Genomic DNA, 13,993 nt, shown 5'->3' with positions numbered 1-13,993 from the left:
CACCAGGAGGGGTGAGTGTGGCCCAGCTATCTCCCTACAGAAAAGCCACAATGATTTGCCTGGGTTTGTAATTGGTAACACCCATCAAACTAGGGGCGAGCCTAATCCAAGCATTGAGGTAAGCACCAGGCCGTTAATTAGCCAGCAGGATAGAGAAACAAGCAAGAAATGGCGAAATTAAGTTTTCTTTGCGCTGATGCTGCTGTTGTGCTGCTGGTTTGCATTTTTGTGAGTGCCCAAGATCATACTTTTAGTTTTGTTTTTCCTCTCTGGGACCACCTGAAAAGCTGCACAAGAAGAGGGGGGAAAACAAAACCCACAAAACCCAGTAGGTGAAACTGCACATTTATTCCTGTCTGGCAAATTTCTTGTGGGGTTCCTTGCTGTGCAGTTGTGGCCAGCTTTGTGTAGGACAGATGCGATGCTCTTCCTTGCATGAAGAGCCTGTTGCCACCTTTCCCTCTTCTGTCAGTGACTTTCCTCATGGCAGAAAATAATGAATCGAGGTTAACTTTGGCATGTCTCGCTCAGGCAGAGGTGCTGTGATGTAGGTCAGGGCTGTATGGTGTCTCCCTTGCTGTATGTCAACAGCCTGTACGAATCCCCTTAGGGATGAAAGGAGGGGGGGAGGGGGGGAAAGGGGTATGAGAAGAACTGCAAAGTGCAGTTAAAAAGTTCTTGTGACCTGAAGAATATGCGAAACAACAAGTGGGTGCTGCGTACTACTGAGAAAGGAAAGCATGGAGCTGCCAACTGGAGATCGAGCTCTGTAGGTACAGGAAAAATCACCCACCTATACAAAATGGAGAGATGCCAAACTCCGTTAAGTGCTACTCTGACCCTGTTGCCCCACAAAATAAGAGATGGTAGAGATGTAGATACCTATCCCTGGTCCAGCAGCCTTAAAGCGCCGAGAACCAGAATTACTGCTGGGCAGGAAATAGATTTCTTAAAATATTTCTCTATGTCTTGTTCTTTCTCTTTTTCCTCTTTCTTTTCTTGCCCTCAGCGTTTTGTCAGGTGGTCTGTTTTCTGGTGCGTTGGTTTTGATGGTGGGCGGTCTTGAGCCTGAAGGCGTAGGGTCCTGTGGGCAAAGGCCAGGGTAGAGTTGGCTTGTTGGGTAGAAGACCTCATCGGAGCCCGGGTCAGGTCTTGTTTCTTCTTCGGGAGGTTACAAAAAGTCCTTCAGGTCCAAATTACGAGGCTTTTCCCCTCCGCCTGGACTAAATGTGAACTTCCCTGAGGGCTTGGGTTTGGATCCAGGCAGCAAAATTGTGGCTGCCAAGCTGTCCTCCCCCTGTTCAGGTGGGTAGCCGGGCTGGTCCTCTGCCTCAAGCCAAATCCGAACAAAACAGGGTCTGTGGCGCAAGGTAGCGGTGTTTATTTTTGGATGTGTGACTGCTGACCGCTAACAGAGTAAATATTTAATATAATAGAATGGAAAAATAGACTAATCTGAGTAGTTTAAGCATAGGTGTAAGGGGTATTTCTTCTTTTTTTTTTTTTTTTTTTTTTTTTTTTTTTTTTTTTTTTGTCCTTTGAAGCGTTTATTTTATTTAATTATTTTTTTCAATTAATCTGGGACCCTGTTAGCTTTTGGGGTGTTGCAGTTTACTCTGCTGTTTAAAATGAGCTCTACCAGCTGATAGGCTGCCAGCACTCTCCCCGAAACTGCCCTGCATAATGATGTATGGGAAACATACTCATTTTGAAGTGGTGTTTTTAAACAAACGCTTTTCAGCTGCAGCCAAGCTTAAACCTTCAAATGTTTCCACGCCTTAGAGAAATGGTGTTTCTTTAAAATAAATAAGAACTGACAACACCTCCCCGGAGTCTATTCCTAGCATTTTGTCTAAGCTGTGACCAAAAAATTAGGGATCGAGGTTAGCTCTGCTCCAAGTTCGCTGTAAATATCAAACAATTCACCGTTGTGAGCTGCTGTTGGCAAATGGGACAAAGCTGTGGGGATTTAAGAAGTGTTTTGGGGGCCTGTGGGCTTTTTCATATGGGTCTCGGAGGCTGGTGAATTTGGTGAGGTCTAACGCATAGGTCTGAATCCATACCCCCCTAAATACGCTTGTTAATTGAAAGCTTGGCTTCTCCCTAGCAGAAAGTGCCTTTTCAGCTCTGTTTTTTTCATATAACACCTCTGTCCCTGGCAACTCTTTATGTCCTGGAGATAAATGCTGGATGGTCCCATGGGCAGGAGCATCCGGCTGGAGTAAGAGGGTGGAGTGACGCAGGGGGAAGGCAGAGAGAAGGTCTGGTGTAGGCAGTGTTGGAGATCCCTTCTTTTTGCGGTGGTTCTTGCTCCACCGCAGCACTTGCCACTGTTTCTGATTCCTGCAGTGAAGAGGACAGTGCAGGATCCCAGGGTGTAGGTATGGTGTTGCTAGAAAAGCTAAAATATATAAAAATTACATGCACCTTACAAGCTTTCTTGGCCGTTTTGCTTCTGGCCACTTTTGTGAGCAGAGACACCATCCTGCACTCAAGAAATGGCCTCCCCTGAAGTTTTGGACATTTTGATAAAGTTTCAGCTTTGTCAACTTGTAATTTTTTCCAATGGAAAAGTGGCTTATCAGGCACCTCCAGACTAGTTTTCTGCTGGAGCTGTCATAAGAGATGCCCACCCTTCCTGGCAAACCTTGCTAGCAACATTTATAGAATCTTAGAATGGTTTAGGCTGGAAAGGACCTTGAAGATCATCCAGTTCCAACCCTCCTGCCCTGGGCAGGAACACCTCCCACCAGTCCAGGTTGCTCCAAGCCCCGTCCAACCTGGCCTTGAACACCTCCAGGGATGGGGCAGCCACAGCTTCTCGGGGCAACCTGCCCCAGGGGCTCACCACCCTCAAAATGAAAAATGAATAATGTATGGCTTTGCTATTTTTCCCCCCCTTTGAAAGCAGACAAACTTGTCACAAAACTTTTTGCAACTGGAAATTGCTGAAGTCTTTTTAGTGCTCAGTAACAAATTTACAACTTTGAGGTAATACGTAGCCCTGGGTATTAGCGTGTTGTGGATATTTTAATTACTAATTTGAATGTCAGGGGGAAAAAATGTTCAGATACCATGCAGCTAAGCAATGTATGTATCAATTCTGAATTGTAAACAAATATTCTCCCTGGGACCATACATTTTTGGCAGCTTACCAAAAAAAAAAGTGAGGTTTAAATGGAATACATTCAGCTGCTCTAGAAAGAAATCAAAATATCTATGATATTTTGGGATGGGATGGGGCAGCACTACCTTCCCTCCCTTCCCCCAAACTGGGCAGACCTCTCCGTACATTGGAGTCCAACACGGTTTTCAGAGTTGAGAAGCAAGAGCATCCAAAAGGACCTCTGGAGGTGACAGGAGCCAACTGTTGCTCAGAGCAGACTCAAGGTTTTGTCCCATTTGTGGTCTGCATGAGCCAATTCTGTTGTGAAAAAGTCACAAATGGATCAAAGCATTCATAGGCTGTTTGGTTTCTTCTCTGACCTTGCCAGAGACTTCTCCTGCCGAAGCATTGGGTCTTTGAACATGAGGCCTGGGGAGGACGGTTGGTACCATGTTACCTATGGGATTGCTTGAGTAACTCTTTAAACAGACTGTGGGTGAAAACATAAAATGTGTGTGGTGATGCTCTCTTCAACAACAATTTTTTTTTTTTTAATCTGAAAGTATCAACAGTAATTGAGGCACAGTCATACAAATGAGTATTAGCTTGAAGTTTAGGAGTACATATTTGCAAGCGGCATTTCAGAGAAGAAACTTTATTCTATGAAACAAAATAAAAAGGTCTGGGAGAATAACAATTTCTCTTTCTAGAAAGAGAGGAGGGGGTAGGCCAAGACTTCAAATCCCCCAAATGTTCTAATACATGGGGAGCAGCAAAATGTCCTGTCCCTGGTAGATGAGGAAAATAAGCCTTGGGTTGTCTATCTCAGCCTCTGCGGTAGATTACACAATTTCTTCTGCACAGATAATTAAGTGCTGGGGTGGGTTGCTGAAAAAAGTTGTGGAGTCTCGGTCACTGCCATGTCCCTTGGGCACCTAGTGACATCAGACAGGGTAGTCCAGGGATAAATGGTTCCTAGTTTCCATCGAGGTGGTGAGTGGGGCCATGGGGCTCAACCTCTGAGCCTCTGCAAGAAGAAGGGCACCTGGACCACCTCTGTGAATGTCTGGGCTTTACTGAGGGTCTTCATGAACAAATGGAATAAAACCTGGGCCTTTCACAAGGTTGGGAAGCCCTGGAGACAACTTCTGGAGGTGCTTTCTGGACCTATGCTTTGATTTCCAATGGAGCTACCAAAAAGCTGGTTAATCTAAATAGACCTGGACTAGCCCGCAAATTGTTAGACTCTTTCTGGATCAGCAACCAGAAAACTTCACTTTAATTCTGAATAATTTCCAGTGCGTCTCTGCTTCAAAGCAGTCACCAGAGAGGGTCTCGAGCACTCATGTTCTACAGCCCCTCGCTGCAACAAGCAGAATAACTTTACGTTTAAAGCAGGGTTGAGGCCAACCCCACTGATTTCATACCAAAGTGTGCTAGGATTTGCCGCCGCTCTGGGTGACGCGTGCAGGTTTTTATAGGGTGTTAGCGCAGAGCCAAGGCATGCTAGCCACTCTTCTGCTTTGCTCATCATCAAAAGAATTCAGCTCGCTTCCACTTGCAAACCTTGCCCTCGAGGACAGAGCTGGGTGGAAAACTTTGCTTTCTGGTTCAGCCAGCAAACAAAAAAAAAAGTGTACTTTTGGTCAACTGGAATAATTGTGTATGCATTTTATTATTTTTAGGTTTTTTTCCCCTCCCCTCGTGGAATGAAGAAACCTGAAATTCCTTTTGGGTTGACTCAACTGTTGGGACTGTTTCAAGATAAAACATTGCATTTTTTTAAAAAATATCTTTTTGAAAAAGGGTTAATCAATTTTAGTCATTTAGGTTATATCTTTCTCTTTTTTGCTTTTTTTTTTCCTACTTGTTGAGAAGATCTTCATGGCATATTGTGTGGCCTAACTTAGATGTTGTTTTTGTTTTTGTTTTAATGGAATGTTTCTGTACGTCAAGCAGGAAACCTTGTTGAGGTTTTTGGAAAGGGGAGGGAAGGGGGACGGACCGGATTTCTGACAAATGAATGCTCTCTCTAAAGACTTTACTGCTCTGTAACCGCACCATCACCAGTCCAGGAAAAACCCCAGACTCACTTGTGGATCTGGAAGGAGACCATCAACTCTGAGCTGAAAATGGCCATGGAGCCAGAGCTCAAGTGCAGTGGTGTCATTTTTGTCATGTTCTTGGAATCGAGCAGGTTTAATTTCTGTTGTTGTTGTTGTTGTATTTTTGTCTTTTCTCGTTAACATCGCTATCACCTCTCGCAGGTGAGAAATGTCACAAAAGTCACTGTAAAGGGGTAAATATCTACTTGTGCGCTGTGTGATGGACAGATGGCCTGACCTGAATTTCTGCTCTGTAATTAAATTCACCCACATTTTTCTATGGAATAGCCTCTTAGCTGTATGAATCAGCTTGTCTAGGTGTTATCACTGGCAGTAACAGGCAGGGGCGGGCAGCACATCATCTATCCACCAGAGAACCAAAGACTTTCTATCTGTTGTTTACCATTAACTTTTCGGCAGGCCGTGGTGCGCCACCCTTGGAACCTCCCCACGATTACTGAAACCTTCTAGAGAAAAGACGCTGGTACAAAGAGCCTACCAGAATATTCAAAATCAATGCTGTTATAAAACTATATTTAACACAGTTGGGGGAGCAAATTTCAATCTTTTTATTTATCTAGTCATTGTAAAAAAAATCATCGGGAAGTGGAGGATCTTGCCTTTTTGTAACACACGTGACAACTTTTGAAGACCTTTTCAGTGTAAGTGGAAGTAGAGCGTATACGTTTATTGTAACCTTAGAGCAGTCTAATGTACCCAAAAGTTCAATTTTTATTTCTTTAAGAAGTGCCAATATTGTAAGAATTTAGTGAGGTCGCTGGGATGTGGCTCCTTGCAAGTCGTCAGAAACTGTTGATTATCTGGGGTGCAGCATTGCCACAAGTTAGACCTCTATTTTTGAATTATTTTTTTTTTTTCCACTAGCTTTTCTTTTTTCCCCTCTGGGCACTTTGAGCTGCGCAGAACTAACTCCCCTTGCGAAGGGAATGTATTTCCCTTTGGGTCTGGCTCTCCATTCCTCTTGCTCAACAAACCCTTTTTCTTTTTTTTTTTATTACCTCTTCTGGAATCAACAAGTGATTATATTCCAGAAATAGCACAGATTTATTTATTTTTTTAATATGTAAGCAGGATCATTCAGTTTATATCGGATGAAACTTTTATGCTGTTGAATATGAAGTGTATATATAAGACAGAGCACAGAAAATAAAAAAATGTTTATCTTAAAATTGCAAAATGTTCCCTGGGTTTCTAAAAGTGGTCGTGCAGGAATGTCCTAAATAATAAACCAGGAGAAATATTCAAGGTATTCAGTAACTCTACCTGTTATTTATCAGTATCAAAACTCTGTTTCACTTCTCGTCCCCGACTGAGTAGTCGGGCCGTGCCACATTTGCCACCAGGCCAGCTCCTCTCAGGTCTTATGGGGACGCAACCAGACTTTAATCTGGGGCGGTAAAAGTCATTATATTAATTATGGAAATAGGAAATGCACACAGCAAAGCATCACTGGTTACCGGGCTCTAATGGGCCGTGCTAGGTAAGGCCACTGCTTGCTCTTCTGCAATGACCCACTTTTAGCTGCCTATGAACTTGCCAGGCTAAGGCTGGAAGTTTTCCACTTCGCCTTAGATGGAGTTATTCTCTGGCAGGATTTGATTTGAGAGGGGTTGGAGGGGAAAAAAAAAATCTAGAGAGAAGCAATCTTGTCCACCGTCAGCCGTGTTTGTTGCACGTCCATCCAGGAGCTGTGCAGCATCTCTTGGCTTTGAAACAAGCTGGACCTAGAGGCGGTCACTGATTTTTTTTTTTTTATATTTTTTTTTTTATTTTTTTAAAGCTTGCAGCTGAACCACCAGATCTCACAGTTTGCTGTGATTTGACTGACTTTTATTTTTTTTGTCTGATGTATTCAGCAATTTGTGTATCTCACTCTCTTGTCCCCTAAGCTCCTCCCTCAACCTTTTTGAACTTTTCCTTGGGCAGAGAGATATAAGACATGTTCAACATCCTACTGCCGGATGGGGATGAACAAGCTGGTTTTAAGATGCTGCTGTAGGTCGTGGGAGAATATGAACCTGCCTGGGAAGAGTGAAGCTTTGTGATGTTTCTCGTTTGCGGGGAAACATTTAGGGCAGGAAAGCTCCTGAGCAGGGCCAAGCACAAGTACAGGACAGTGTGTAGGATCATAGGATCGTTTAGGTTGAAAGGGACCTTGAAGGTCATCTAGTTCCACCCTCCCTGTCATAGGCGGGGACATATGTATCCCCATAAAGAAGGGAAGTCTATATATTCTGCATAGAGTAGATAAAATTAGTAGCCTGCTGTGGAGAAAATACATAGCAATAGCTGTTCCTCTTGAGATGTGCTCCAGGGCAGCCACCTCACCGGACAGGACACACCTGGACGGTGAATGGGACCCTCCATGGGATGCTGATGGGAATGTTCTTCTGCAATCGGAAGTTACAGTACAGGGTTTAGAGTGGGAGTGCGTGAGTCAAATGCAGTACGTGTCTCACACAGTGCAAGTCAGCTGTAACATGAAAATACTGCAAAGGTCGTGGTTTTGGGTTTTTTCAGAGGTGCAGCGGGCAGCATGTTGGACACTAACTCTCATTAAAACGTGAGTGCAGAGGTGCTGGCAAGACTGTGATCGCATTAACTGGTGTGGCACTATGCAGATGCACTTTGATTTTTAGCTAAAATCAGGGTATTTTAGATGTTGGAAGAATTTCATCTGCGTGTAAATGACCTCTGGAAAAGAAAATGAGGCTGTACTATAGGCATTTAAGATGCAGCACTTCAGGTGACTTAGATCTGGAAATTCTTCTGCAGAAAGGTATTACAAGCATCAACCCCAAAATCCCGACTGGGCTGGGGACTTCTCCGTCGTCTTTAATGCGGGTACCATCTAGAGTAGCACACCCTCTCCTTGCGTGACCACAGCGTAAGAAGAATTAATGTAATGGGGATCTCGCACATGGGCGACGAGTCATTTCTGCCTAACGCTTACGTTTATGGCTAGTGGGAAATTTCAGTGGGAAAAGGAATTTCATAGTGACTTTTAAAGGTAGATGCAGAATAGAGCTCAGGATGCGCACCTTCAAGTGTAGGTTCGCTCAGGGTGTTGCTTCAAACTGATATGTGATGAACTTAGGTCATAGTGAAAAACAAATATATCTCTCTTTAAGTGGCAAGAGTCCAGTTACAACAGGAAAATTGTCTGCCGAAGAGATGAAGTTGGTGTGAAGTCTGCTTTGTGGATCTCGGAGATTGTTTTTAATGAGTCCCGACTTCGGTGGAGAAAGGGGTATGAAGAGGTTTCCCACCCAGCCTTGAGTGGTCGCTGAAGGATGGCTGTGAAACACCTTCCCCGGTGAGTTGCCGCAAGCTTTTTTGGAGCCCACAGGGCCGGGTTCAGCTGGGTGCACTGGGATTTCTTTCCTACTGGGGAGAGGCTGTTTTGCCCGTGGGACTGAGCCTGGAAAGAGGTGGGGGGAAAAAAATAAGATTTCTAAAATAATACAGCTGGTTCCATCTCTTTGGTATTTTTTTTTTCTTAATAGATGCGTAATCACAACTTTATGTGGATGGTAAAGAGTGACTCTGAATAGCGATTCTCCCTCGTCCTTTTACTTTGAAAAAACAGACGGCGTTGTCTCTTGGCTGATGAATAAGGTGGTTCATGGGAGCGAAGCGTGCTTATCTAGCTGTTTTCAGGCTCTAATATGGGAAGCAGGTGATGCATAAAATGCTCAAATGAAGAACAAATTGACCAGAGGGGGAAAAAAAAATAATACTGATTTATACTTAAAAAAAGGCATCTGGTTTTGTTGGTTTTGCTCCCTGAGCTGAGCTGGTCTATACTACAGATGCTGCCTTGGTGTTAGGTACGTCTTGCTGAACTTGTGTTTTCATTTTGAACAGAAAGCATAAAAAAAGCTCATAAATATAGCTTTGGATTTCAGGTTAAAAAAAACAGGATACATTGCTTCTGAAGGCAGTTTGTGACGACTACATGCTCTCACTATATGTTTCAGTAGTAATTTCAGTAGCATCAATCACACTTCTCATTTTTCACCATAAATATTTGCTAGATTTAAAAAAAAAAAATAAAAAAAAAATCAATTCCCCAACTGTAACATATCCCTGATCCATTTGAGACGAACCTTCATTAATTTGTTTGACTTGCTCTACGTGAAATACATAAGATTTTGCTGCTAAAGTTTTGATTGAACTTCTAGGTTGTACTCTTCATAGTGCTTTTGCAAATCTGTGGGGTTTTTTTAATTATTTCTTGCTCCCCAAGGCAGTGTGAATGCTTGTGGTGAGAAATGCATGGTGTTATTAGTCAAGTAGTATTTAATCATTTAAAAAAAAAAAAAAAGCCTGTTTCTAAGGAAGATTTGATGAAAACTTGTGTTGGAAGAGTTTGCAGGCAGCTAAGGATCTTCTTTGAATGGTTTCTCTTTTGGTCAGTAGCTTCCAAGAAGCAAAGGGCATAGAAGCTGAATGTTGCTTGGGATTTTAAAATGAAAGTGTATTTAGAAAGCACAGAGCCCTTAAGGGAAGCAAGGTAAAAATAGCTGCAAAACAAGGCAAAACTGAAGTGGAAAGGAACATGGATATGCAGTATATTAATTTCTCAGTCCGAGACTGACGTTAACAGCTCTGCTGGGAAATTACATTATTATTGTTAAAATGCTGTGGAAACCCAAATAAAGGCTAGGAAGCTAGAGGATGTTCTCTGAGAATGCAAGCTTTGCTGAAAGAAAATAAAATAAACAGTTAATGTAAAACACCTAAATATTGATATAAAGATGTAAAAGTTAAAAGGCTTCGCAAACCAGCACATGCCAGGGATGTCCCGGGGTGCCAGCTGCTCTCATGAAGTCAAATATTCTCAGTCTATCTGTGAAGTGGTTGAAGCTCATATGGTGTTCTAGAAAAGCAGGTTGTGAGCCAAGGAATAAAAGAATAACAACAATAATAAGTAATGGAGCTAATGACTGCATATCCAGGAGTTAGGCTGCAGGAGCAAAGTGAGGAACAGGGGCTGTCTCTATAGTCTAAAACCAGCCTCGCTGGTGGATGAAGAGTCACCTGGAAAAGCATCCCCAGGACAGAGTCCCGAGCTGGTGAGGCCACGTCTGGAGTATTGCGTCCAGTTCTGGGCTTCCTGGGTCAAGAAGGACAGGGAACTGCTGGAGAGGGTCCAGCAAAGGGCTATGAAGATGATGAGGGGATAAGAACATCTCTCTTACGAGGAAGGGCTGAGGGACTTGGGGCTTTTCAGTCTGGAGAAGAGAAGACTGAGGGGGGATCTTATCGACGCTTATAAATCCTCAAAGGCAGGGTGCTGGGGGGATGGGAACAGTCTGTTTCCAGTGGTGCCCAGTGACAGGACAAGAGGGAACGGGCACAAACTTGAGCATAGGAAGTTCCATCTCAACCTGAGGAGGAACTTCTTTCCTGTGAGAGCGGCAGAGCAGTGGCACAGGCTGCCCAAAGAGGTGGGGGAGTCTCCCCCTCTGGAGCCATCCCAAACCCGCCTGGACGCCGTCCTGTGCCACTGCTGGAGGTGCCCCTGCTCTGGCGGGGGGTGGCACTGGGGGAGCTCCAGAGGCCCCTTCCAACCCTGACCATTCTGTGATCCCCATCCTTGGGGACTGCCCTGATGCACCCAGACATGCTGGGTGCACCTGAGCAACATGCTATAGCTGTGGCTTTGGCCATGCTGGGACCAGGGTCAGGCTGGAGACCCTCCACCCCAGTGCTTCCAGCTGGAGCTTGGTGGGATTGCTTGGTGATGTGGGCGATCCTGAGCCAGAGTGACTCCACGTGTTGCCACTTCACGAAAGCAACTCTTGATGGGTTTTTTAAGTCGGAACAGCACAATGCAGGAGTCGTTTGTGGGAAAATAAACACGGAGTTCAAGGCTGCGCTTGGAGGTCATTGCTTTCCCTGCAGTCATTGCTTGAAATTTATATACAGATCCCATAGACCCATTTTTGGCACAGGACCAGCTCACACTTGGCGCTACTGCTGCTGAACGTTCCCATTATAGCAAAACAGGCAATGGTCATTTTCCAACTGCTTTGTTACCTTCCTAATTCTAAAGAGCCATTTTTGACATCTCAAGTGAGTTTCTTCTGGCTGTTTACATTCAAGTTGTCATCTCTACTACTGCGTTTGAAGGCAAGAGATTAGCAGACCTCAGGAAGGAAAAGATGGTCCATACCTCAAAGTAGACTTCCCCAAATACCCACAAGCCATAGCACAGCCTGGTTTTGGAGCTGGTCAAATATAAACATGGAGGGTGCTCAGGAAGAGCAGCCTTTTGCGGTCAGGCCTGGCGTCGTCTTCCCAAGATAACCGTCAGTTGTCACACTAAGCACACTGGTTTTATTTTGGCACTTGAACATGACTGTAAGGGGCAGAAAGCTTTTTAGATTTGTCACAGATGAGATGCTGAGCATTTTACAGAAACGTTTCTGTCTCCAAATAGACCGTCGGTGGCTTAATGTATTTGTGGTTGGCCAGGTGGCTGCCAGCAGCTGTGTTGTGCTGCTGGACGTTGCCCTCTGACACCAATGTCGTACAGCGTGCCGAGCAGAAAGGATGAAGGCACTTTGTTCCGTGACTGATCTGCAGTGCATTGGGAAATGCAAAAACCTTGACTTAGTGCTTTGGAAAATGAAGGTGTTGATTGCGAGGGCTGTGAGGCACCTTGGCAATCCCCAGGGAGAAGAGGTGACTCTGGAGCAGAGCTCTGCTCTGTGTCCTGTGGACTTGAGTTTGGAAATCTCTTCTGCGCCTCTTGCGCTGCAGCCCACGGCATGGTCACCTCATGTTATAAGTCTTTAGTTTCTCCATCGAGCTGTTTCTCTTGCTGTTCGCCAAACGTAGGCAATGTTAGCAGTATCAGCACTGTCATCAGGTAGTGACAGATTTGGCCTCTTCCAGACCTCCAGTCCCTTCCTCCACCTAAAGTGGCTGTTCTTAGATCCTCATCTCCTAATTTGTCCCAATCCAATGTGGGAATAAATATGATAATTTTTTCTTCCCCACAAAAAAGCAGAGAGATGTATCCATTCTTGAGATGGAGATGCCCTGGCTTGCCACGACACAGCCGTGCGCAACCTGCAATGTTGACCCTGCTGGGAGTGGGGTTGGGATAGCAGCCTTGGTGCCTCCAGCCTGTGCTTGCTGTGGTTGTAAGACTGGGTGCCTCTACCAACTCCCTGAAAAGACCCAAAAACCTTCAGGGGAGTCCATACCTCTCAGGTGACATACTAGTGGAAGTAACAAAATGTTTTAGGAGCGATACGTGGACCCTTAGGCACTCTCCAGTCATCTGCATGGTGGCAAACAGAGTGCTGTCATTTATGACCTGTTGCTTTCTTGACTTCAGAGGTTTTGCTTTTAAGAGTCCCAAGCATACTGAACTTGAATATATTTCTAGTCTGTACCAACAGTACTTCAGAAAGGAGGCAAAGTAAAGACTAGTGAATCTTTCCATGGCGATGTCTGGGCGATGAAGGGCTCTTACCGACGAGCGAATACAAGTATTTTTCTCATCTTGAGAGCAACAAAAGGAGATGGAAACATTTAAGGTCTGGAACTGTACTTCTTTCTGCGAAAGCATGGGAAGTGGCTCAGAGTGCTCATCTGGGAACCACCTGGTTGGTTCCAGAGAAATGAAGGACATAGTCATTGCTCGACATGGTAATGTGTCACAGGAAGTCAGGAGACTTTGGCCAATTGTGTTGTTTCCCATCAGGAGCCTCAGAGCAGCCATTTTATCAAGAACTTCACTTTTCTCACTTGCGTGTCTTTTCCTGCCTGTCTCCGAAGAACCAGGCATTGGGATTTAATATTTGGGATTAAATATTTTCCGCGAGTCAGAACCTCGTTTCACAGCAATAATGCCATTCGCAGGCCGTGTTGCTCATGCTGGGGAAATGTAACTACCAAGTATGGCAGCTCATTTTTGGAGAGGATTACATTTTTTCTTTTTTTTTTTTTTTTTTTATTTTGGACAGAGAAGCGAGTGATCGTGAAGGCTCTTTCATTCCTGTGGTTTTGCAAGAACGAGAAAGTGCTGTGATGGGTCTCATAGCAGAAAAATGTATCTTCTCAGGCTTGAATTCCTACAGCTCCTGAGGTCGTTCTCCTTCGCTCACTGTAACCCCCCATGCATGCGCTGGCTCTGGCTTTGCCAAGTTTTGGGTTATAAATGTGCTGTTTTGCACGTGTCTTGGACAATATTCCTCCAGAGGCTTTGTTCCTCCTCCTGTGCCTGATCTCTTAGTGCTTTTCTGAGACGTACTGGTCCAATTTCTTCCTTCTGCCTTTGAAGAAATTGGTGGACGTTTCAGATGTATCTACTGCTGTTGCAGAAGAGCTGAAATGCTCCGGAGGATGAGTTTTCTTGAAAGGTGAAGGGATTTTTATTATTGATTTACAATGATTTCTAATTTTTTTAATTTTTTTTTAAATATTTACAGAAAAGACACTTAGTTCAGAAAAGCCTGCGCCTAAATTTGTAATAAGGTCAAGTGATGGAAGATGATATAAAAGGAAGTTATTACGTGGCAATCTTCTGTTTAAAAGGTGAGGGAGGGACACAAGTCTGGCAGAAAGTGACCTTTTTTTTATTATTGAGTTATGAAAATCTCTCATTTTTTCTGCGCATTCAACATTTTGTGAAAAAATTACCACGTGCAGAATGAGAGGGAGGATCCAGCCTTAAAAAACCACAAACACAGAGAGGGGAAAACTCTTCTGGGATAGTATAGAGGGGGGGGGGGGGGCATAA

This window comes from Charadrius vociferus, unplaced genomic scaffold, assembly GCF_000708025.1.
Source record: "Charadrius vociferus isolate BGI_N301 unplaced genomic scaffold, ASM70802v2 scaffold390, whole genome shotgun sequence".
Classification (NCBI taxonomy): domain Eukaryota; kingdom Metazoa; phylum Chordata; class Aves; order Charadriiformes; family Charadriidae; genus Charadrius; species Charadrius vociferus.
Note: the sequence above shows the minus strand (reverse complement) of the source record.